The following is a 26,212-nucleotide window of genomic DNA, read 5'->3' on the forward strand; positions in this document are numbered from 1 at the left end:
CTCAACTTTGAGATAATAAATTTATTTCATTAAAAAAGTTATTACTATATATAAAATAGATAAACAACAAGGACCTGCTGTAAAGCCCAGGGAACCACATTCAACATCTTATAATAACCTACAATGGAAAAGATGAAAAGAATCTGAAAAAGAATAGAGAGATATATATATGTATAACTGAATCACTTTGCTGCACACCTGAAACTAACACAACATTGAAAATCAACTATACTTCATTTAAAAAATTGTTTTTAATTTTCAAAAAAGATCTGGAGATCTTGAAGCACAGAGGGCCCAGCTAAGTCACACTCAGACTTCTGACCCACAGAAACTGTGAGGTAATAAATGTGTGTTGTTTTAAGTTACTAAATGTATTATAATTTCTTACAGCTAGTCGGGGAAATATACATCCATCGCCATGAAAACGTATACTGCTACTCTTTACATATCTTTTCCTTTAAATTGATTACTCTGAATACTTAAAATTGTTCCAAAAAAGGAAATTTTAATGTCGTTAATATATTGAAGGTCATTATTATTCATCATGAAATAGAAGGTGGCATAAAATATAACTTCAAGGGAAATAAAATTGGAGGAAACCTTGGTGGGAGCCTTCAGACTATACAGAAGCTATAACACTACCTACACAACATAGGCAGTTACATAACTTTATAGCTACTTACCAGAACTCTTCATCATTCACAAGCAAGCAGAACTCACCGAAGTTTCAAAGACCAGCAGGAGTCTTCCAAACCAGTCACACTTTACTGTGCACACAAATCCCTCGAATGTCTTATGAAATCACAGACTCTGATTCAGGAGATGGGGTTTAGGGCCTGGGGTTCTGCAGCCCCACCAAGCTCCCAGGTGATGCCAGTACTATTACTGTGAGCAGTAAATGTCCAGATTCTTCCCCTCCTCCCTTTTTTTTTTCCTAATAGGGCTTTATCTAAGTCAGAGCAAATGGTTTCCTAACTGGCTTTTGAGTGTTATCAAGGTGATGCTATCTCCTTCCCATTATGCAACATAGCCAAAGCCCGTCTTCTATTCATGGTCCACTCAAAAAGTGGAAGGGCATTGGGACTTGTCCATCACAGATTTGAGATACTCAATACTGAGTACAGCAGTCACTTCTCTGACACAGCGCAGGTCACATGAGACCGGAAGTTTTGTTGAAATGTACGCCCAAGATTTGCAGCCTAGTCTAACGTCTATTCAAACTTTTGAGACTGCGAAATGAGGCTGGAAGTCTCCACATTTATTACAGGATTCTTGGTATTTCCTGTTTCCAGTCAGGCTGGCAAGATCACAAACATAGCCTCTCTCATGGTTTCTGGTACTTCCACTTAACATCCCAGCTAGAATCAAGAGAAAGTAGCACACAATATCCAAAACGAGTGTTGTGGGAAATTTCATTTGTGTAACCTCCAAAGAGGTGTCATTTGGTTTTTACTGCAGGTGGAACACAGGTCCTTTCTTCAACTACATAAAATCATGCACCTGGTTGTCCTTCCTCTCCTCTCTCACGTCTAATATATTTCATGTCACTGTACTGGGTTGAGCTCTACATCTTAAGAATAAAAAGGAAGCTCTGGAGAGTACCTGCCTGGTCTATTTGTAGTAAGTCAACCACCATTGCATGCAAATGGGCTCATAAAATTGTCCGAAGTTTGGGATAAACTGATGGTATCTCCAAGAGAGACTGGAGAGCTGTACTGATTAGTGAGAAAATCTTCTTGTTCATGCTGACTGAGGAGAAGCAGACAAGAGCTGGAGGAGGAGCGATCTGGCCAAAGTTGGGAAAAAAGGAAATTGTGGTTAACACAGAAGTTGGAGATAGAGACAGAGATAATAGACTTCTTGGGCAGCCAGGCAAACTCTTGAATCAAGGAGCTGATTCAAGTACTAGGAATTTATCCAGACCAAACGAGGAAAAACAGCGAAAGTTCTCTTCAGGGAAGAAAAAAGCCACACCCTCCTCTGAAAATTACTGACTATTTCACTGTCAAAGCCTACATTATGCACATTGCCCTCAAAGTCAGTGAAGTATTTAGGGTTACGCTTACAGAGACTGGCCTTATTGAATGTGTGAATTTTGTGGCAGGGAAGAGCTAAGAGATGAAAAGAAACTGCTGTGGGGACTTGGTGGCAGATGCAGGGTAGTGTTCCCTTGTCACTCACCAATCTTGCATCGCAGCAGCCAGGGGATTGGATACCGGGTTCTGCTATCTGATGCACCTCTCCCAAGCACATCTTCCAGGTTTGGGATCAAAGACTTGGTAGGCTAATGCCAAGATGAGGTTAGCCCCTGATGCCACTTTTTGAAGCTCTCTTCTTTTGTTCGGAAACTACCTTGGCACTATACACCAAATCCTCAGGTCCAGACATGGCTTAGGCAACCCCAAGTCATCCTAATGCTGGCAGATACGTAACAGGGAAGGGTGGGATGAATTCTCCCCTTAAGAACCCACATTACAGTCTGTAATAATCCCACTTGTAGTGCAGCAATAGAAATAAATGCACACAAACACACATACCCACATGTGCACACCATACAAACAATTCAGAAGTGTCTATAATACTTCAAATATGTGTATTTATATCTGTTTTATATGTTTACATACATATTCATAAATGTATGTTCACTTCTGTAAGTCACTTAAGATTGACTAACTGGAAGAAGGAGCAGACATGGAGGCAGAAGACCCAGAGCACCTGGAAGACGTCCAGGTGCCCCTCCAGGGTGTTTGGGGTGATAGGAGTCTGGCTCCAGATGGAGGGTGTGATGCATGAGACCAATGGTCCAGACTCTAGTCTGTAATTTCTCATGTGACAGTCATACCCATCTGCAAAAGTAAAATCTCCATTGTCCACGTGTAGCTAAGAGTCCTCCTAAGGAGAGTGTCTCTTCTCCATCCACTTGATGACATTCCTGGGCTGCAACATGCCAGTCCTGCTCCCTAGAGGGGACTTGCCCTCTGCCAGCATCACACTGACCATCACTAACCTGACTCCCTAGATTTCCATGCCTGCCTCTGCCTCCGCAACATGAACGAAGACAGAGGAAAAATAAACCCACTTAGAGAAGCCACCAGTCCCTGCCTCTACTTCCTGTTGGTTCTACATTTCTGATTAATTTCAATGTGAAACCAACAAGCTACTGCAGGGGAAGTTAGCAAACCTTGAGCAGCGATTTGAAATCCTATTGAAACTCCATACAAGATGGCTGCACAGGATCAATGTAGGTTAAGAAATAATACAGATTTTAAAAGTGGCTCTGCCAAATAAAGGTGGCTGACTCTGGGTCAGACAATGATAAGCAGACCTCAGGACTGCAGGGCTTCTCTGTGCCTTCTCTACTTGTGCCTGTGGCACCTGTTTCTTGACCCTCAGATCTATCCCCCACCCTACCCTTATGTTCTGCAGCACAGAGCTGACCCCTGCAAGGTCAGTTTCCCAAATCCCCTGGTTCATGTGGTTTCTAAGTAGGTTGGAGCAATGGGGAGCACTGGCATTGGGGACTAGGGCAGGAGAAAGGAAGAAACTAGAGTTTTTCTCTTCCTCTCTCTGCTTTGAGATGCTTCTCAGGGGGCACTGCATCTCCCCCCATGACTCCAGGCAAGCTTGCCTCCTAGGACCCAGATCCCCATGAGCAACCTCGGAGCTCTGCTAACTCCCTTATGCAGCTCTGTTCTCCAGCCCTGGGTAAGTGCATAATGCATTTTTCCTCTTTAGATTACCTCTCCTTCCACTATTTTCAGCTTTTCCAATATCGTTCAGTTCCTGTATTAAATTCTATTCAACCACTTCGTGCAGGTTCAGTTTTCTTGAAAAATCATAATGGATACAACGTACTTAGTTGTTTCATGATTCTTCAAGAGGAGGAATGAATACACCCAAGACTTATTTAGCCATATTCCCTTCATTTCTGTGACCACATGTTGACATCCTGCAGAAGTGCTGGTAAATTCTATTAAGATACAGTTGCCTATTTTCCTAAAGGTCTACTCCTAAACCCAGAATACTTTCCCATGAGATGAAGGACATCCTCTGGGACACTGCATAGTCTCTGAAGGCCAAAGATGACCCAGCTAAGCCCATAATTAAACCTCTGAGAAGTAGGGAAGTAAGGAGAGTAGGCAACCCAGAGCTAAAGGTCAATGTCTAGAGCCCAACAGGCTCCCACAAAAAATCCAGGTCATCCACATGAACCAGTGTCTTTGGTCCTCGAAAGTCAAGGAGAAGAAGATAGTCTACTGACCCCTAGAATCGACCCTCCAGGGCTGGCTCAGCTCTCAATGCCACTTAGAACTCACACAGCACTTTCTATCTTCAAAGAATAATGCAGGCACTAACCAATGATTCTGTTCCTGGCCCTACGCCGGGTTACGCCATCAAGATTTGACAAACGCCTTGTACTCTCTGTAGTTCTGGAGGAATGTAGGTTTGTCTGTTTCAATCAAAACCCAAGCCAAGCTGGGACCTTCAGCTGAAGGAAGCCTTGCCGATTTAATATTTAATACAAACATCCTGTTCTCATAAACTGATCCTCTTTAAGAGAAGAAAAAAATTGTCATTAGAATGCAGCTGAGCAAAAAGGGAAAAGGTTATAAACTTTGAAAAGAGCAAAATAGTTAATGTTTGGAACTTTTAAAGTGTTTCCAACAGCCGCACAGCTGCGGTAACTTGGGAGGCGGGCTTTGCCTCCCTCCTTTCATCAGCCTATGGGTGTCTGTTATTAAAGGTTTACATTTTGTTTATTCTCTCCGTGATGTGCAGATAGTTTCTTTCCCTTTTGAATTTCCTCCTTCTTGCTTCCCCTTGGAGACTCATTTGCCTCTCAGGCATTGAGCTGATGAAGAGCCAGAGAGAAATGAGTCCTTGAAAAGAAAGCTACTTGCTGAAAATGAAATCAGGCAGCGGGAAGGAAGCTGCCCTGCGAGCCTCCTGACCCTGCCCCTCCTGCAGCCTGATCTCAGCCCCGAGAAGACCACCCTCTCACTCACTCTAGACCTGCCTCGCTGCCTCTTCTGCAGTCCTGCTGCAGACCTGGCTCTCTGTGATGGGAATCCAGGCACCTGGCTACACAACACCAGAATCTCATGGTGGCAAAAACCTCTCCACTTTTCATCAGACGTCTGAACATCAGACAACTGGAGTATCACCAAGACCCACCAAATACCTTTCGCCATCTGGTCTGGACTTAAAAGCCGACCACGTGGCATTTGCACTTCGTGACTGACAAGTTCCATTGCAAACCAGCCTTGGCTTTCTCCTACTTGTCCCTGGGACTTCAGATAAGGAATGTTGGCATTGAATACACTCGAAAATATCCTACCAGGGAATGGAACTAACTATACAATCATCCCTGAAGAATCAGGGGTCAACCCTAATAAAATTATGCCCCAATCAAAGATAGGGAAAAAATGGAGACCACTTGGGTTTCAAAGAGCATTAGCAGTCAACAAGCTGCTGTTTCATGGTGGGCACTGGGTGATTAAAGTTTCCACTGGGTACGCAAGCACTGTTAATGTCTGACATTTTGTAAAGCAGAGAAAAACAGAGGTTTATAAGAATTCTAAAAAAATTCCCTCCCATGGACTCTCATGCCCTGGATTTCATTTAACAAGGGATTGAAACCATATTCTTCCTTAAAGGCTTGACTCTAACCATCCGTTTCCAGTGATTTATTCTTGTTTCTTAAAACTCCTGCATTATCTAGTCTTCCCCTCCCCGACCCTATATATATATATATATATATATATATATACACACACACACACATATATATATATGCACACATATATATATATATATATGTGTGTGTGTGTGTGTGTGTGTGTGTCATACTGCCTTATAGTATTATATTCTACATGATTTGTAATCTTGTGAGTGTATGTTTTGTCTTTTTGTCTTAGCTTGGGAAAAGCAGCAGAACCTGAGACAAGGATGCAACTACCTCCTGGAATTGTCCAGCTGCAAACCAGGAGGCTGGAGCACTGACCCACTAGACCCCATCCCCCACTCTGTGAGCACCACCCCTGTGGGTCTTGATTCTCTAGCTCTTCTGAATGGCACTTAACCAGCCAAACAAGCTCCCTCTCCCATGGCAGGAGGCTCTGGAGCAGAGCACAGAAAGCCACATAAACACACCCTTGCAGTGAGATGCCAACAGCTAGAAGTGAGTCTCTAGTTTATGGACTTGTCTCCCACACGTGGGCTGAAACCAGAGGCAGGCCACGAGGCTATGATGCCAATACCAGAGGCACTGCTCTCTGTATATCATGCCGACTTGGACTGCAAGTTTCCCAGGGCAGAGGTTGTCTTTGCTGACGTGGGACCATTCCATGTGTCTCGCACGACAGCAGATATTTGGGAGGTGGTGCAATGAACATTTCCGATTGGACCAAGTTCAGAATAAATTAATAAAGTATCCCTCAAAGATTCTTCTGTCTTCTTCTATCTTTCTTACCCTTAATTTCATTTGCCCTTCCTCTAATATTTTAAAACAAAAAAGATAGCTGAGCCCTGGTAGAAAGCACTGAAACCTACAATGGAAAAACCTGGGTCTGCACCTTAGCTCAGCCTTAAACTAACTGAGTGACACTGGGCAGGTCAAAAGTCTCTCCAAGATTTAATTTCCAAATCTATAAGATGCTTTCCTCTTGAGATGAATATCAAAATGAGCATCTGTGTAAAAGCAGTTGGAAACCATGGAAATGTGTGTATATGTAAGGGACATCCCTCCCTCCATGGACAGTTGCTTCCTAAATATCCACTCTTCTAGTTGAAAAGTTTGATATTACTAACTGCCAGGAAGACACAGAACATAGGACAGTGGGGGAGGGGATAGTGCAAGTAGTAGAGCGCATGCTTAGCATGCATGAGGTCCTGGGTTCAATTCCTAGTACCTCCTCTATAAATAAACAAATAAATAAATAAGCCTAATTACCTCCCCTCAACAAAAATGAGAAGAGAAGAGAAGAGAAAAAAAGAGAAGAGAAGAGAAGAGAAGAGAAGAGAAGAGAAGAGAAAGGAAAAGAAAAGAAAAGAAAAGACAGAAAAGAAAAGAAAAGAAAAGAAAAGAAAAGAAAAGAAAAGAAAAGAAAAGAAAAGAAAAGAAAAGAAATAAGAACACAGGAAAGTGATACAGTCTTCCCAGGATCCCCTGCTGCCTGATGAATTCTGAGCCATTTTGCAACTTCTGGTCAATACACATCTTCCTAGAAAAGTAGATCCCACCAGCCCCCTTTGGTAAAAAAGCACTGTCATGAAAAGAACTTCAAATCAGTCACTCTTCTCAGAACCCTACCTTATGTCCCTAAAGCCTTCATTTTATATTGTCCACCATTATCAGTTACTTACTACCCCCAAATAATGCTTACATAATGACGCATCTAAAAATGCAATGGTTTAAAACAATAATCACTATGGGAAAAGGATATGGATTGATAAGTGAACAGAAGGACGGGTAGATGGATAGATGTATCATAAAACAAAGACAGTACAATAGTACATGGTGGTGTATGGCTTTCACTGAAAAAATCCTTTCAGTTTTTCTGTATGTTTGAATTTTTCCATTAAAAAATGTCAGGATCAGAACTAAGGATTATTTAGTTCACAAATGCAGGCATATCTCTTTTGCTTGTGCTTGGCTTTATTGAACTTCACAGATACTGTGTTTTTAACAAATTGAAAGCTTGTGGCAACCCTGCCTTGAGGAAGCCTACCGATCCTGTTTTGGAACAGCATTTGCTCACTTTGCATCTCTGTGTCACATTTTAATAATTCTTGAAATATTTCAAACCCTCCCACCAGCAAAAAAGAGATTACAACTCACTGATGGTTAACTTTTAGCAATAAAGTATTTTTTAATTACAGTGTGCACATTATTTTTTTAGGCTTAATGCACACTTAATAGACTACAGTATACTGTCAGTATAATTTTTACATGCACTGGTAAACCAAAAAAAAAAAATCACGTGACCCACTTTATCACAATATTTGCTTCTTGGCAGTGGTCTAGACCTGAACCTGCAGTGTCTCTAGGGTCTGCCAGTACCTGGGCGCTGCTGCTCTGGGCTGGGCTGGGCTGATCTTGGCTGGGCTCGCTCATGTTTCTGACCTGTAGCCTGGCAGACCCACTTCAGACTGCGTGATCTATGATGGCCTTACCTGGGACAGCTCTCCTCCATGTCTCATCCTCCAGCAGGCTAGCAGGGGGTCTGTTCCCATCAAGGTCACAGGAATTCAGAAAAGAAGTGGAAGTGTGCAAGGCTTCCCGAGCCCTTGGCTTGGAAATGCCGCACTATCACTTTCATGGCAGACTGTTGGCCAAAACAGCTCGTAAAGCTGGCCCAGATTCAAGGGGTAGGGAAATCAACAGAAAAGGTAAAGAGCAGGGGCCATTTCTGCAGCTGATCGCATCTACCTCGCCGGTTGCTGACCATTGTTATCACAAAGCCATGGGGCCTCCACATTCAGACTTACGTACTCAGTCTCCATCACTCACCAGCAGTCACATGCATAGGACTTCCAAGGTCAAGGAGTCCTCAGGCCTCAGGAGAGAAGGATGGCACTTTCAGATCTGTATACTGGTCAGTTGCGGCTGCAGGTAGAGTAAAGCACATCAGGAAGTAAAGGTGCCACCATTCACATTCAGGTTTGGGGTCCTGCAACCCCTGCCATCTCCATCACCCAATCCTATGGCTTGCCCTAAACCCATAGGTCTCCCTATGCAACCTCCTTCCTGGTGCCTCTGAAAGCCATCATCACTTCCCTTCTCTCACTGCTGGTGGGCTATCCCTTGTAAACTGAGATGAGGTCACTGACCCACCATTCCCAGACCTCGACCCTTCCCTCTGCTCGGCAGAGATTTGTGGGTTCATCAAGCCAGCCATCAGCAGGAATCTCCTAGTCCTCCTCCTATTCCGAGGAACTCAGCGGATATAAGCAGTGCAACCTTGGTGGGAAAATAAACTGTCTCCCTGTGATGAGTCCTACAAACACGCCTGGGGTGAAAACTCCAACATCATTACCGTCATGCTAACAGACCCCTGGCTCAGACAGCTAACAACAGGGGTGACGGCAAACACAACCCTCTAAACACTGGGAAACCCAGGAAACATTGCTGTCTTCAAAGCCAAGCCATGTGGAGGGTCTTTCAACGACCTGATGTTACCAGTCTCAGTAAAGAGAAGCAGACAGTGAGAATGGCTTCCTAATAAGGACCATTGGGTTATTAGTAAGCCAGCTCTGGAATCAAGCCTTTCTTGTTAGCCACTTACCAAATGCAAAGACTATGAGATTTACGAGTTTTTAATTAGTCTTTTCATTACATCATTAGTCCCTTCCCCACTACTGCAATGCAGAGAGCCCAGAAAGGTCGGATTTATGGTGTTTACTGATATGCTATTTGATTAAAGATGACAAGTAGGCCTGCCTCGCATTCTCAAGAGCTGAGGAGAGGATGAGTTAGAGCGAGCAGTTGGGAGGGGTGAGAGGCTGGACATCAGGGAAAAACAAACACTTTTAGCACAGCATGAATGAAATCAGAGTCCTTGCCCCATTCTATTTGAAATAGAAGATATCAGTAAGGCCTGTAATGGGACTTAAGTTATTAAAAAGTAATAATAAACGGAGAGAGAGAACAGGGGACAGAAATATTTGCAACAGTGACTCATTTTATATCAATTCATAGGTCAGATGTTGCCAGAGCTGTAAGCCACACCCACCCGAAGTACAAATCAGATTCGTCTGTCCCCTGGACGTCCATTTAGACTCAAAGAGCAGACTCTGGTGTAGCTACCTACAGAACCCAAGAAGAGGGACAACCTTCATGCATGTCCATCCTCTACTTGTAAAAGGACGAGTTAAAACTAGGGCCTTCTTCAGACGGCTCTACCATTAACACTCCGAGACCTGGAAGCCAACATCTATTACATGCCTTCTCCAAGCTAGTCACCCTGACCAGTGCTGAGTCCCGAAAATAATCCTGGAAGGCGGGCATCATTCTAAGCCCTATTTTTACTGAAGAGCCAACTGGGACTAACAATGGTTTCAAGACTTGCCAGTGTCCCCGTCACACACAGCTGGCACAACGAGGAGCCGCGCGGGCATCCCGTCCCAGGGAGCCAGTCGGACAGGCAGTCTCAGGCCCCGCACACACCTAGCAGGTCTGAATCTACATTTTAACAAAACCCCCAGCGGGGTTGTACCCATGTCACATTTTAAGAAGTGTTGTCCTTAAAAAGAAGAAAGAGAAGAAGAGGAAGGAGAAGGAGGAGGAAGAGGAGAAGGCAAAGAAGCAGCATCGCCCTAAGGCACAAAGTCACTAACTGTCAAAGTCAGAAGGCAAATTCAACCCCCTGATATTACATCCTGTACTTTTCCCACCCACACTACACCCATACCTGATTCCTCCTTCCAGAAGAAACTGTCCCCCCCTCAGCTCTTCTTATTAGCCACGGTCAGGACGCCAAGTAAATCTCTGGAGACCCTCTGCAGTCTTTCTCTGAGGTGCTTTTTAAATCCATCACACACCACCAGAATCACAGGATCATTCCCTGATGGTTTGCACCCTACCACCCCCCATCCCCATGCAATCAAATTAATTTTGAACCCAAAGTGACAGCACTGGGAACGATAGACAAAGCAACTTTTCAAATAACTTTAAAGACAGGACCCAAGGATAAAACCTAAAAGAAAGGCACAGAGCATTTTTTTTTCCTGCCTGTGAAAAGATTAAAAAAAATGTTTGTTAATGATGAGTTGGCAAAGGGCCACTGCAAGCACCAGGGAGGACTTGCTTTAAGGAGAACTGGCCTTGGTTTCTCTCTTGATGCGCTGGCTTAGGAGACATCAGAGGGGACCGCTGCTTAGCCAGGCACAGGGCCGGTCTGGAGACCCCCAGGCAGAGCAGGCTGCCATTGGTTGGGTGACTGGAGCTGTAAACACGGGGCTCTCCCAATCTGTTTTCCAAGATGAACTGTATATAAAGCATGTGTGTGGCGGGAGATGATAGCTCGCTTGAGGCTTTCCGAGATCGATGTTTACAGACTATAATGGAAACCACAAGTTTCTTCTTTAACTCAAGTCAGTATACATTCCTTCAACCCACAGGCAAATTGGAGCAGGGGAGGGGGGTGGGAGAGGTTCACATGAGTCATCATTTCACATTTTTTAACAGCTTAATGAGCATCTAGAAATGCCATATTAGCCAGCAAAAATAGAGTCTTTTTTTCCCGTTACCAATTTCAACAATGACCCTATTTGGACGTAGAATTCCTTGAGCATCTACTTTAAGGGACTCCCTCCACGGAAGGTGAGTGACTAAGGTCTCCAACCCAGAGTTACAAACAAAAGCACAGGAAAGGCTCCACAACAAACTTCAAGTTAATAACCTTCCCTCGTTTTGCCCCAAGTTTGGGAAGAGAAAAACAGTGATCTCTCCTAGGTTTCATTAATCCTCTGGAAATCTCAGCCCAGGGTGCTTGGAAGAAAAGACAGAAGTCTCAGATCTGCAAAGCAGCTCTCTCAGCCAAGATCCACGGTGCTAACAGACAGATGGTAAATATAGCTGGGGCCCTAAAGCCACAGCTGTGTGTCTCTGGATCGCTCAGATCTATGTGTGTGATCAGCACAACTTTTCAGATCATCTGAAATAGCGGTCTCTGTGTGATCTTGGCAACTTTGGCATTCTGACCCACTTTTATATTTTACTTTCAGGGGCCACAGGCGTAATTTGGGTAAAATAATGGAGAAATGTACAGAATTTCCCAAAGCGATTTAATGTCTTGAATCAATGTATGTTTGTACATAGATATTTTAATCCAACATTAAATGTCATTAATATTTCAGTATCTCTTTTTTTTTAATTTAAATATAGTCTGTTTACAATGTTGTGTTAATTTCTGGTGTACAGTATAGTGATTCAGATATATATATATACACATACATATGTATATGTATGTATGTGTGTGTATGTATATATATATATATATTCCTTTTCATATTCTTTTTCACTATGGGCTATTACAAGCTATTGAATATAGTCCCCTGTGCTATACAGTAGGATCTTGCTGTTTATCTATTTTATATATAGCAGTGTGTATCTGCAAATATCAATATCTCTTTGATAACTGAGAGGGAGAAACTGAGTTTTTTCCAAGTTGTGTCCTGAGCCCCAAATTATCTTTCATCTTTTCACTTTTTTTCCTCCAGTCCTTTTCAATACTCCAGGCCAGCCACATGCTGGCTCCCAAGACAATCACAACCTCTGAAGGATCCCCTTTGTCCTCTGGACCAGCATTTGAACCCCTTAGAGCACTTGGGTCAATTCTGCATCAGCCCAAAGGAAGGAGGTTTCAAGAGTCACCCAGTTTCATAAGAGGAATTCCATAGTTCGTCTTGAACTTACAAAAAATGAAATGCAAGTGTACCATTTCTGGAATAGAGGCAGGATATGAGATTTGAGATCTTATGGACATTTCTTCATGTCCCTACAGATTAGTTTAAAAAATACCTGCTGTTTCAGAGCAAACATTCGTTTAAACATTGACTTGTAACTTCTGCAGAATTGGTGGCAATTGAGAAAAATATTCCTATGATATAATTCTTTGCAAATTCAACTGAGTTTCACCTCAAAAGAATCTGGAATTGTTATGATGGATGCTGGTAACATGAAGGATTAAAGAAGTAAATACATTTTTAGTTGCTATCCAAACCATGCTGCTTTTACTGGGTAAATTCTTCAGAATAAAGCTAATCCACCTTTTTTAAAAAAAAGTCCTTTCTCTATCATTTAACCTTATCAGAGCACACTACTATTCATTGCAGTCTTCTGAGGACTCTGTTGGAAAGAATTCATGACTTATACCTCAGTTTTCACTTTTTTTCCTGAGAAAGAGGAAAAGAAGAATTAAGTCATGAGTCCTATGGGTTGTGGGTCCCCCAAAGGAGGTTGTAACTATATGCAAAGGGATGTGTGGACAGAGCAATGCCCACACTTGGCCTTTCATTCATTCCTTTATTCATTTAGCAGCTATTTATCGAGAGTCTAGAATGGATGCTATCCTAGGGGCTGGGGGACTGGGGCACAAAATGGACAGAGCTCATGCATTTACGTAACTTCCATTTTAATGGGGTTTTGATGGTGGATATCCATGGTTAAATTACTAATGAACAAGGTAAGAAGTTAATAAGAAAAATATCAAATGAGATTACATGCCATGTAGAAAATTAAAGGTAAGTGGACTTCAATTGGATTCTGATTGGAAAACCAACAGCAAAAGACATTTTTAAATCAACTGAGGAAACTGGACACAAACTATGTATTTGATGATGTTAAAGAATCAGTACTTTATGCTGTACACCAGAAATTAGCACAACATTGTAAATCGACTATATTTCAATTTTAAAAAAAAGAATCAAGCTAATTTTGTTGGGTAGTGTTTGTTCGTTTGTGCTAATGTTAAAAAAGAAAGATGAGGGGAGGGTATAGCTCAGTGTTAGAATGCATGCTTAGCATGCACAAAGTCCTGGGGTTCAAACCTCCGTACCTCTGTTAAAAAATAAATAAATAAATAAAAGTAACCTAATCACTTCCCCTCCCAAAAATCAAAAGAGAACAAAAAAAAATTTTTTAAAGATAAGAAAAAAAAAGGGAAAAAAAAAAAAAAAACCAGAAGCCCTAATCTATTAGAGACACACACTGAGTGTTTACAAGTGAATTTACTAGGATTTGCTTAAGAACATTCTCTCTCAAAAGAAGGAGTGATGATAGAAGAAACAAGAAAGGGGGCAAGACTGGTTGTCATTGCTCAGTGATGGCCACAAAAATTCACTGTGTTATTTTCTCTACGTTCATGTGTGTTTGAAAATATCCTTAAAAGCTCATAATCGTAATTGCAGTAATGGCACCAATGCTACGTTGCATTGCTGTGAATAGTCAGCGTTTCCTGCGCACTAGGACGTGGCGGCTGTCCTGCTGACACAATTGTAGCCACTCCACAGGACAGGACAGGTCCCCTCCCCAGATCTGGTTCAGATGTCAAGAAGGAGGATGCCTCACATGCACCAAAAGTATATAAGAAGACTTATTATTTGTACCATGAGGCTTTACAGGGAGAACTCGGGGGCATCCTGCCCTCCCCCCGAGCTGGTGTGAAACTGACTTGGCGCTTTCATTGTGTTGGGGGTGGGCATGGCCTTAAGTGGCAGGGCCTATCCCACTGGCTCTCATACTGATGAGCCCAGATGTGGGGCACAAGGGAAAGAGGGGTGGGGTGAGGCTTAAAAGTTGTCAGCAATCGAATGTGAAAAAATGGAGGTTAGTAGTTCACAGAAGAGGACACTGAGATTTAGCAAGGATAAGGTACTAACCAAATCATCGAGGTAACAACCTTAGAATTGGAACCTACTGTCTTAAGCGCACACTGTGATTGCTCCATCCTTTTAAGTGGGGCAAAAGACACTTCCACATACAAAGATCACATCTGAACCACACTCCAACTAGGAAAGTCAGCCCAGCATATTATGCCCACATCCAAAGGAGGAAAGTAAAGTCCAGGCCAGGTGGACAAAAGAAGGCAACAAAGATGGTGGATGTAAGAAGCACACAGCCTTTGCTGCTGAAAGATTGCTTTTCTGCTGAAATGATTAGGATGCTTTTGGTTGCAAGTAACAAAATGGCTTAAAGAAGAAGGAATCGCAACCCCGAGTAGGGAGTACAGGTGTGGGGCAGGATCCACAGTGGGTGGATTCAACAGTTCATCCGAGCTCTCACAGGTCCAGATTCCCTTCAAGTGTCCACTCGACCACCTTGGTACTGGTTTCAGTCACGGTCTCCAAGCAAGATGGGCACAGATGTCACGTCCACACACGACACCATCAAAAGGAAAAGAAGAAACTCCCTGAAAGAGAAGAAAGAGATCTCCCAGAAGCCCTGCAGCAGATTTCTCCTCCTGTTTCGTAAGCCAGTGGGTGGGGTCATAACGCTCATTCTTGAGCTGCTCAGGAAGCCCTTAAAGCAATGCTAAGCCACAAGAGATGTTTGACATCAGGCTGAGAAGAAAGCGGAGCACATCCAAACAAACCCACGAGGGCAGGCTCTACTCTGCTCCAACGGACTGCGCTATGGTGATAGTGTGATTTATAATCAGGAATAGATACTGTTTCTGGCATAGAGCTTCTAAAACCTTGGAATGTCTTAAGTGATAAGAGCAAGCAAGGTGCTTTATGTTAACAAGGTGACCTGGAAAGCACCTAAGAATGGAGGCTGGTTGCCAGGAGAACCAACCATGTGATTAGAGGATTGGAACTTTCAGCCACACGCTCCCTGGAAAGGGAAAGGAAAAAGGGGCTGGAGTTGAGTCAGTTGCCAATGTTGAGTGATTATCAATCATGACTATGTAATGAAGCCTCCATAAAAACCCATAAGGCAGGGCTTCCGGGTTGGTGGACATGTGGAGATTGGAGAGAGGCAGGCCTGGAGAGAGCACGGAAGCTGGTCGCCTCTCCCCATTCCTGGCCCTAAGCATCTCTTCCATCTGTCTGTTCCTGGGTTACATATCCTTTTATCATAAACTGATGATCCAGTAAATGCAATATCTCTCTGAGTTCTGTCAGCCACTCTAGCAAATAAAACAAACCTAAGGAGGGGGTCGTTAAAGCCTCAACCTAAAGTGGGTTGGTCGGAAGCAAAGGTGATGACCTGGACTTGTAATTGGCATCTGCAGAAGAGTGAGAGGGGCAGTCTTGTAGCACAGAGCCCTTCACCTGTGGGATCTGATGGTATCTCCAAGTGGACAGTGTCAGAATTGAGTTAAATTGTAGGACACTCAGCTGGTGTCAGAGAATTACCTGTTGGCTCAGGGACCAACCCCCAACACATACAAATCCAAAAGTTGGATATGATAACCCTAGCCATGCAAGAGTGTAAGCCCAGTGATACTAGACATTTGGTTTTGCCATGACAAGTCAGAGGTCTAGTTTTTTTTTTTTTAACAACCAGATCTGTAAATGTGGCAATAAATCTAATTTTTAAAAATATGTATCAGGCCAGCACTCTGGATCTTGAGCAAAACAGGTCTGTTGATGAAAAGCAGCATTGTGATGCCAGTGTGCAACCTCTGAGCAGAAGAGCCACAGAGATTCCAACACAGAAGGTCTGATGTGACAGCCTGGAGTCTGTATCTCTGACGAGCCTCCCGGTGAGGCTGATGCTGATGCTGACGGCACCAGCCCATGGGCCACACTTAGAGCAGCACTGTTCCCTGCTCCTACTCCATTTTGCTTTTCTGCACTTTAATGGACTGCAAAAGGGCCAGTATTTCACAGTCCTGGTAGGAGCAATCCATGCCTCTTCCTTTCTCCTTTCATTGAGCATTCTACCTGCTTACTGACACGTCTCCTTCCCTTTTCTGTCCCTAGGCACTTTTTAGGAGACATACTGGATTCTCAAGTTGACCATGGATGCCCTTTCCCTACCCCTCTCTCCAAATGAAAAACGAAATGAAACACACCATGATACAGAAAGGCAGAGAGAACTTCAAACAGGCTGGCTCATTATTTCCTTCCACAAACAAGGGAAGGGCACAAACAAATAAACACAATATTGCTGAGGGGAAGCCAAGGCAGGCTGGGCTTGGTTTTCGCCAAGCAGTGACCTCCTCCAGTGAATTAAATGCCCAGAGCCTCACGGTCTCATCTGGTCCTGATTTTCAATCGGCAGTAAACCGATACTTCTTTTTTTTTTTTTTTCACTTTCATTATAGCTTGTTTTCATCTAGTTTATATTTCCAAATGTACTGGTTTTCAAGCCTGAACTGTCATATTAAAAAAAAAAAAAATACTTCAAAAAATGTAGGCTAGCCGACCCAATGGCACCAGGGAGGGGGCCCAGCCCTTGCCTTGTGGAAACTCCTTGGAGATTTTCTTTTCTCTGAGTTAATCCCAGTGGTAGTCTTCAGGTTGGTAGGTGGGTGGAAAGGGACCAAGAGGGGCCCAAAGTGCCCTTCTGACCCCCATGTGGGGTGGCATGCTGAGTAGAGAGAAAAGAGGATGAAGAAATCCCTAGAGATGCCCACACACTGTACACTCCGACACATTCCAGCAAGGGTCCAGAGGAACATAGAGAAAGTGGAAGGCTGAGCAAACAGGTCCCCAGTCTCACAGCAGAGATCTGTCAGCTTGCCAGATGATGGAGCAAAGGTCTGACCCTTCCAACCCGTGAGAGTGGAGGCCCATGTTTTGTGCATGGGAAGAAACAGCCAAAACCCCTCCCTCTGACTAAGTCTCAAAAAAAATTAGTCAGCAAGTGGAATGAACACAATTGGGAATGAGCTATGAATGTTCCCGGCACCCACCCGAGGTGCATGGACAACACTCCCTTCTGCAGGATGAAAGCCCTCTAGGGCGACCCTCACGGATGCCTGCCAGGCCTCCAGCTGCACTGTCATCAGAGGATCTGAGTTCATTCCCTTGGGCAGGTGCCTCCCTCCTCTGAGCTCCCTGAAGCCGGGTCAAGGCTGTCTTTCCGCCTCACTGCAGGGGGTATGACTTTGGCCATGGAGGGGGCGGAGTATGGTAAACAGACTTGTGGGCTCTCCAGGGTCTAGCTCAATACCTAGTGGTCAGCCCTCCCAGAGCCGCCCTCAAGTCTAGAAGATGCAGTGGTTAACTGGGATTCATCACAAGGCAATCTCTGTTTTCCATAGCTCCTAAGCACCTTTGAAAGATAAGCTTTTTCCTTCACAGAAATGATTCAGAATATACACCAAAACACGCTTTTCCTCCAGGTTTACCTTTTCATGTAGCAGCATAGAAAATAAATATTTGAAGTGTTGGCCTTCAGGGCCTTTCTCTGAAGTCTCTTCCTCCTGGCTGTCTCCCAGACTTACTCTTGTTTCTTCTCTCCATCTCTTCTGCCAAGGTTCTCGTCATCCCTCTCCCTTCTGAGGATGCTTTAAATCTTTGTTCTCTGGTCTCCTCTTGAAGCGTCTGTGTCCATCTGGTGTTAAATTCAGGGAGTCAAAAATGTTTGGCCAATCCTCATCTTTTAGTAAATGCATTTGGTAGTCTGACCATTCTCTTCTGCTCTGTTTTACCATTTTCATACACACACTCACACACACACACACACACACACACACACACACACACACACACACACTCTCACACCTCCCCTCACCATTATCTCTTCCTCCGTCCCTCCCACAACTGACTTTCAGAAACCCAGGGCAGTAAATGCCACTCAGAAGTAAAACTGATTATCTTTTCAGGCTTTGCTGGGTACTGTGTTTTAGAGGAATTATCCATTCCTCAAATAATTCTGTGAGTGGGGAACCATGTCATGCTGATTCAGGGACTCAGAGAGGGTGAGCAATTAGACTGAAGTTGAACAGCTCGTGGACAATGTGACCAGAATGCCAAAACCAGTATTCAGACCCCAGGGACCCCTCTTTATACATATGCTGTGTTATCTCCTCCTCCCTCTCAAAAGTTCAGGAAAGGATCTGATCAGCTGTCCTCCAGAGCTGAGGATAAGATGCCCAAGCCTACATTTTGGCTCAAGTGCTTGAGATCTGAGAAATGTTCAGAATTCTGCCGCACGAGGGGATCCTGTTCAGTCAGGAATCAAGACCTCATGTCGGGTAACAGCAGTCATTCTCAACTTCAGCTGCACTGGGATCTGGAGCTCTTAGAACCCTGATGCCCAGGCCACACCCTCTTCTGACTGCATCAGAATACCTGGGGGGGATCAGACAGGAATCAATACTTTTTAAATCTCCCCAGGTGATTCCAGTGTACTTCCAAGACTGAGAATCAGTAAGAACAGTGAAATGCCAGGTTACACCAAGCAGATTAGGAGAGCTCCTTTTTATAAGTGGCAAGGCTATCCCAGCATCTTTGAGGTCATGGTATTCAGCGATCAAATTCATGTTTTTCCTCTATAGCAAATCAGCTAGGGAGAAACCTGCCTAATGCTACCAAAATGGCGGATGGCTGAAAAGCATTTTGAACTCGGAATCAATGAAACCTGGGTTTAGGGTCTATCAATCTGTCATGTGCTAGCTGTGTGACCTTTTTTGTGTGATAAAAGACACAAAATGTACCATCTTAACCATTTTAAGTCTACAAGTCAGTCGTCTCCATTGCATTCACATTGTTGTGCAACCATCACCAGCATCCATCTCCAGACCTCTTTTCATCTGGCAAAACTAAATCCACACTCATCAAACTACAACTCCCCATTCCCCCCTCCCTCCCGCCCCTTGAAACCACCATGCTACTTGCCCTCTCTCTGAATATGACAACTCTAGGTCTCTCATGTAAGTGGAATCATGCAATATTTGACCTTTTATGATTGGCTTATTTCACTTACCATGATATCCTCAGGTTTCACTGATGCTGTAGCAAAGGTCAGGATCTCCTTCCTTTTTAAGGTTGGATGATATTGCATTGCATGTCTGTACCACTTTTTGTTTATCCATTCTTCCACTGATGGACACTTGGGTGGCTACTATAACAGGTCCCTTTGGCTATTGTGAACAATGCTGCTATTATCACAGTATGTATACCTCTTTGAGACCCTGTCTTCAGTTCTCTTGGGTATATATCCAGAAGTGGAATTGCTGGATCATTAACTGTGTGAATTTAAGCAGCTCATCTTTCTGAGCATCTATTTCCTTATTGGTAAACTTCATGTTTATTAAATATGGCTCTAGATGCTGGGGATACCACAAGGAACAGGGCAGGGCAGGTTCCCAACCAGAAGAAGAAATAATTCCTACTAGCAGCTACCCTAAAATGAATGTGATCCCTGAGGTTTTCTAACTTTCATTACAAATTTGATCTAGAGAGTCTTGACCTTCTCACTGGATGTTGAGAATCTTGTTCTAAGAAACAAAATGAGTTTATCTGGGAGTCAGCGATTGATGAACGCAGAAGGAAGAGGCTCCCATGTTCTGTCTTTGATGTAAAGAAACCTGAGTCCTGTCATTTCAGCTGGATGAGGAAACTGTCAGCCGCAGCCATGTTACCCCTTGGGTGTGCCATTTGCAAGAATTCATGCCGGGACCTACTTAAATATTTCAAATACCCTTTTTTCCAGGAAAAGGGGGAGAGAAACTATCCCAGAGTGTTTACACACACAAATACCCAGCATGTTTAGATGCATCTCAGGAAAACTTCTGAGACAGCCTATAACTATATAAATCCCTGAACTCTGCAAGCCAAAAGTCACCAAATAACCAAGAAAAAGATGAGACCCAAACAATAAAGAAGTCTCTGATATATATCCAAAGTCAAGGGCAATGCATGACTTAAAAGAGTTGTCCAGAATTCTTTGTGAAGAATGAATTGTATAGTAGCTTCCCTTAAACGTGGTAATTTCCTAAAGCAACAGGGAAAATATAAGTAATAAGAGATGTACATGGCTAGTAGACTAGGAATTCTCTTGCAGACACCTTTCGAGAGAAAAATTATTCTTTTTAAAAATATAGAAAAAATTACAGAAAAATACAAAGAACAATATAACAAACCCCAGTGATTCAGTCTTTCATTGTTGTTTTTGTTGTTGTTTAATCAAACTTATCAAAGTGTAATTTACATGTAACTAAAATGTACACATTTTTAAGTCTAGAGTAAATTTGAATTTTGATAAATATGTACATGTGTCTAATGGCCCACCCCAATGAAGCTATAAAATATTTTCACTACCTGGAAATTTCCCTCATGCCCCTTTGCAGGCAGTTTACTCCTGGCCCAGGCAAATACTGATCTGATTTCTATCACTGTAGACTCATTGTGCCTTTTCTAGAAATTCAGTTAAATGGAATCTATAGTAGGTACTATTTTTCTGTCTGGCTCATTTTGCTCAGTATTTATCCAGGTTGTTGCACGCATCATAAGTTGATCCTTTTTATTTCCGAGTTCCATTCCTTTGTATAAAGGTGCCACGATTTCTTTATTCATTCTCGTGACTTGTTTCCTGTACTTAATCATTACAAATAAAGCTGCCATAAGCATGTGCAAACCTTTTTGTGGACATACATTATTATTTCTCTGGGGGAAATATCCAGGAGATAAATTTCAGGTTCACAGAGTAGATGTTTAACTTTATAAGAAATGTTTAAATTCTTTACCTAAGTGGTTGTCAAATTTTATACTCAAACCAACAAAGTAGGAGATACCCAGTTGCTCCCTATTCTAGGCAACAGTTGGTACTGTCAAATTTTAAAATTACTTATTCTGGTGAGTATGTAATAATATCTCATTATGTTTTTAATTTACATTTCTTCATGACTAATAATGTTGAACATCTTTTCATGGGCTTAGTGGATTATTAGTCAGCTTGGGCTGCCATGATGAAGCCATAGATTGGGTGACTAAAACAACAAAAACTTATTTTCTCACCGTTCTGGAGGCTGGAAGTTTGAGATAAAGGTGGCAGCCTAATTGGGTTTTGGTGAGGACTCACTTCTTGGCTTGGAGAAAGCCATCTTCTCACTGTGTTCTTATAAGGAGGAGAGAAAGAGAGAGAGAGAGAGAGAGAGAGAGGAGATTCTCAGATATGTCTTCTGATAAGGGTGCTAATCTCATCAGACCAGGGTCCTACCCTCATGACGTCACTAACTGTATTGCCTCCCCAAATCTTACATTTCCAAATACCATTGCCTTGGCATTAGGGCTTCACCAAATGAATTTCTGAGGGATCACAAATATTTAGTCCATAACACTGTCCATTCTTATAAGTTCTCCATTGAAGTGTCTATTCAAGTCTTGCTTATTTTTGTATTGGGTTGTCTGTCTTCTTCTTACTGAATTGTAATAGTCATTTATATATTTTAGACAAAACCCCTTCATGAGACATATTTATTGCAAATACTTTCCTTTGCCTGAGGAGACAGACTCCAAAACACGTTGTTAATACTTACGTCAAAGAGTGTACTGCCTGTGCTTCCTTCTAGGAGTTTTATGGGTTTTGGTCTTACTTTTAGGTCTTTTACCCATTTTGAGTTTATTTTTGTACATGATGTTAGAGAATGTTCTAATTTCATCCTTTTACAAGTAGCTGTCCAGTTTTCCCAGCACCATTTATTGTTGAGACTGCTTTTTCCTCATTGTATATTTTGCCTCCTTTTCATAGATTAATTGACCATATGTGTGTGGGTTTATTCTGGGCTCTCTATTCAGTTCCACTGATCTATGTGCCTGCTTTTGTGCCAGTACCATACTGTTTAGATGACTGTAGCTTTGTAGTATAGTCTGAAGTCAGGGAACATGATACCTTCAGCTCCATTCTTTTTCCCTCAAGATTGCTTTGGCTCTTCTGGGTCTTTTGTGGCTCTTTATAAATTTTTTAGGATTATTTTTCCTAGTTCTCTTAAAGATGTCTTGAGTATTTTGATAGGAACTGCTTTAAATCTGTAGATTGCTTTGGGTAGCATGGACATTTTAACAACACTAATTTTTCAAATTCATAAACATGGGATATCTTTCCATTTTTTTGTATTATCTTCAATTTCTTTCATCAATGTTTTATAGTTTTCAGAGTATAGATCTTTCACCTCCTTGCTTTCACATAGTATTGGAAGTCCTAGCCACATCAATCAAACAAGAAAAAGAAATAAAAGGCATCCAAATTGAAAATGAAGCAGTAAAACTGTCACCATTTGCAGATGACATGATACTACATATAGAAAACACTAAAGTTTCTGCCAAAAAACTATTAGAACTAATAAATGAATTCAGTAAAGTTGCAGGACACAAGATTAACACACATAAATCTGCTGCTTTTTAATACAGTAATAATGAACTATCAGAAAGAGAAAGCAAGAAAGTAACCTCGTTTAAAATAGCATCAAAAAGAAAAAAATACATAGAAACAAACTTAGTTTATGCCTTTTCTTAATAATATATTTTGAAAAGCAGAGATTTTAAACTTGATCACATACATTTAATCTCTTTTTTTTTTTTTCACTTTTAAAAGTAGTGCTTTTGAGTCATATCTAAGAAATCTTTGCCTATCCCAAGGTCATGAAGATTTTCCCCCATATCTTCTTTAAGAAGTTTTATATTTACTTTTATACTTTAAGCTTTTATGTTTAGGTCTAGACTCTAATTTGAGTTATTTTTTGTATATATCATGAGATAAGGGCTGAATTAAGTAAGTTATACAATTGACACAGGGTAGATAATAAATGATAAATTCTATAATTATTACTTTTATTAGCAATTAGGGATTTTAAAGGCCACAGATATCCACTTGCTTCAAAAGACTAAGAAGATTTACATTAAGAGAAAAAAAACACAATGGAGCACTTATCAAAACTAAGAATGTTTTCTTTGCAAGAAGCCTGCCTTAACTGGCAGAGTTGGTGGCTATTACTGATGCTCTCAGGGATCTACCAAAATCCAGTTGGCTAAGGCAGCCTGAAAAGAGTTCCCATATAGAGCCAGTTCTCCTTGTCTCTCTCTGCCCAAGGTCATTTCTGGCTATGGCTCTAATGACCTAAGGCAGGCTAAAAAGTCTCAGAGGGAGGGTAAAAACCCAGGAGCTACCCTCAACACAGGAGGGACCAGAGTTGGTGGATACATGCCCAAGCTGATACACCCTCTCAGGCACAGTTTCCAGTTGTGTTTTTGCACAGTGACCCAGAGGGTCCTCAGCAGGACGGGGCCCCATGGAAGTGTTCTGTTTCTCCCAGTCCTTTGTTGGCTTCCTTCCCTTTCTGCTCTCACTTTCCCCACTCCCTCAATGTGCTTTCTGGGATCCACTCCCAAATCATCTGCTCAAACCAAAATTCTTTTCTGAGGGTCTGCGTTGGAGGCAATCTAAACTAAAACAGAGGATGACCTCAGAAATACAATGCTCTGGACACGTGAGTGCTTCCAGTGAAATGTGACCTCCTCTCTGGAAAAAGACGTCAAGGAAGGAGAGAAGTAACTGATTCCAAATCAAGGACCCAGGTTAGAAATTAAGGAGAGAGATAGTCCTTCAAGGCAGATTTTGTTCCCAAACCCTCTGTGGCATCACACCCATCAGGTTCAAGAGTCTTTGTTCTGGAAACTTCTCAGCCAAGCATTTCCAGGCCCTTGGCAAAACACCTTGCTCAAGGTAGCAGTCTCTCAGAATAGTGGAGTAATGTCTGGGTCATGCCTGCTTCTTGTCCACAAGCCAGAGGCGGGCGGACATCATCCCAAACACAACAATTTTGCAATGCAGACAGTTTTCTTTGAAAGGGCCCCACAAATACGTTTCTCTCACTTGGGAACGTCAATAGAAGATAATTATTCTTTCCTGCCTCATAATATATATTAAAAATGTTCAAATGTGGCTTTCCAGGGATTTCTGCCAACTATTTTTAGGCACCAGATCCAGCTCTACTTAATTTTATATGGCCTGCTTAGCCTCTTATAAAATATTCTTTCATGCAATATGAATTTGCTAAAGTCTATTCCTTTATACGGAAAGTCCAATTTAAAAAGCCTTCAAGGTTGAAGACTTTTGCCATTATCTTCATGAGAAGATAGTCCCCAAAGAGAAGCAGTGCTGAACTGTTTGTTACCCCTCCAGGCTGTGACTGCCACCGTGAAACAAAATCAAAGACCATCACCTTCCAGGAAAGGCAGTGTACCTGACAAGCGGGCTGTTTTCGGATAAACAGTACACTTTATTACCACCCAGGCGTACAATATCCCAACCACTACCTCTCATGGCCTTTTCTCTTTTTACGAGCTCATGCCAACAACTCGTAATGGGCACAAAAGCCCCTGCGCAAACTAGCATTCGTTGGCATGTTTGTGTTGGCTTTCTTAAAATCGGCTGATTTCCAAATCTCATTCTCCACCCCACCTTAGTTATATTTATACTGTTGTACAGAACAAACTTGGACCCATATTTAAACGTGAAATGCTTTTGTGGCCATTCGTGCAAACCTCTTTATCGGGGTCTGGCACATTAACACCCTTCACAATTGACCTGCGGGCCGATTGTTTCACGTAACGTTTCCACGAGGCTGCTTTCACGCACTCACGGCCCTGTTTTTACTTTTCTTAGCTTTCCTGGACAATCAAAAGGAAGTGGAACAGAGCCGGCTTGCTGAAAGCTGGAGCTGCCCCAGTGTCTCCTTCTACCTTCTGTCTCGGGTGTTGTTTTTCCGCTTCTGTTTTTTTTTCCTTTTTCTTTTTTTTCCGTCATTTTTGGTGGCAGACCAGACTATGTAGCTACAATCTCTTGATCCTTGTGTCTGCTGCTTTTTCCCTTCTGGCTCAGAGTCGATATGAATACTCACTGTGACCAGTCTCACGAAACCAAAACTTGCCCCCTCAATTTCAGTGGAATTGTGTTCTCTGCTGATTTGCAAAAGCAATGCAATGGGGTATTGGACCAAGGAGGGGGGTGGGGGGGTAGTGCTGGGGCTGGGCTGGGGACAAAGCTCCTCTTTCTTAAAGTAATAGAAACATCCCATTTAGAAAATGTGATTGTCCTCATTCCTTTTTAATTTGGTGTTTGCTTTAACTGACAAGGTCACAGGGTTCCACGTGCTTTTCTTCTCCCCATATTTTCCTTTGAAGAAGAGGGTTGCAGCTCAAAGCAGAAAGACTTAAGGTGCCCAGGCACTTTATTTGAAAGAATGTTTCCTGAGGGGCTATGACTGGGGGCTCCTTCTCTCTAAGCTGCAGTTTTCTCTTCTGTAAGAAAGGAGATTGATTTCTACTTACTGAGAGCTACTCAGGCTACAGGATATACTAGGTATATACGTAACAGACAGTAGTGACATCCGTCTCATATGATGCTTGTGAAGACTTAATAAACTATCATACACAGGGCACAGCATCTGACAGGTGTTGAGTGTGCATAAATGTCAATCACTGTCATCCTCATGAATCAAGAATCAGAGTAAGAGTTAAAAGGTCTAGAGACTAACAGTGAACATCTCCACTAAGTTTAATCTAATGATCAAGCACACCTGCCTGCAAATCCCCGCTGCACTATTTTCACGGACGTGACCTTCCACAAGTTATCTGAGTTCTTTTAGCCTCAGTGTCCACATCTGTAAAATGGATATAATAAATTATCCATCTTAAAGAATTGCTATTAAGATTGTGTTTGTATATGTAATTAGCACAGTGTTTTGTATGTCAATATATGCTTTATGTATCAATATATGGTACGTATTATTAATATTGCTTGCCTATTTAATGT

At 42.4% G+C, this 26,212-nt stretch overlaps 1 long non-coding RNA gene across 1 annotated transcript in view; it reads right to left on the reverse strand.

Moving 5' to 3' along the window:
• Positions 1-7,843: 7,843 nt before the first annotated feature.
• LOC123615338 (uncharacterized) overlaps positions 7,844-26,212 on the reverse strand; it is a 124,300-nt gene continuing 105,931 nt past the window's right edge. The window contains exons 6-7 of the long non-coding RNA XR_012500531.1: positions 17,805-18,010; positions 7,844-8,608 (exon numbers count right to left, since the gene is read on the reverse strand). This is a non-coding gene — a long non-coding RNA (uncharacterized LOC123615338). The remainder of the gene's footprint in view (positions 8,609-17,804; positions 18,011-26,212) is intronic.

This window comes from Camelus bactrianus, chromosome 19 (assembly GCF_048773025.1).
Source record: "Camelus bactrianus isolate YW-2024 breed Bactrian camel chromosome 19, ASM4877302v1, whole genome shotgun sequence".
In the NCBI taxonomy this organism is placed as follows: domain Eukaryota; kingdom Metazoa; phylum Chordata; class Mammalia; order Artiodactyla; family Camelidae; genus Camelus; species Camelus bactrianus.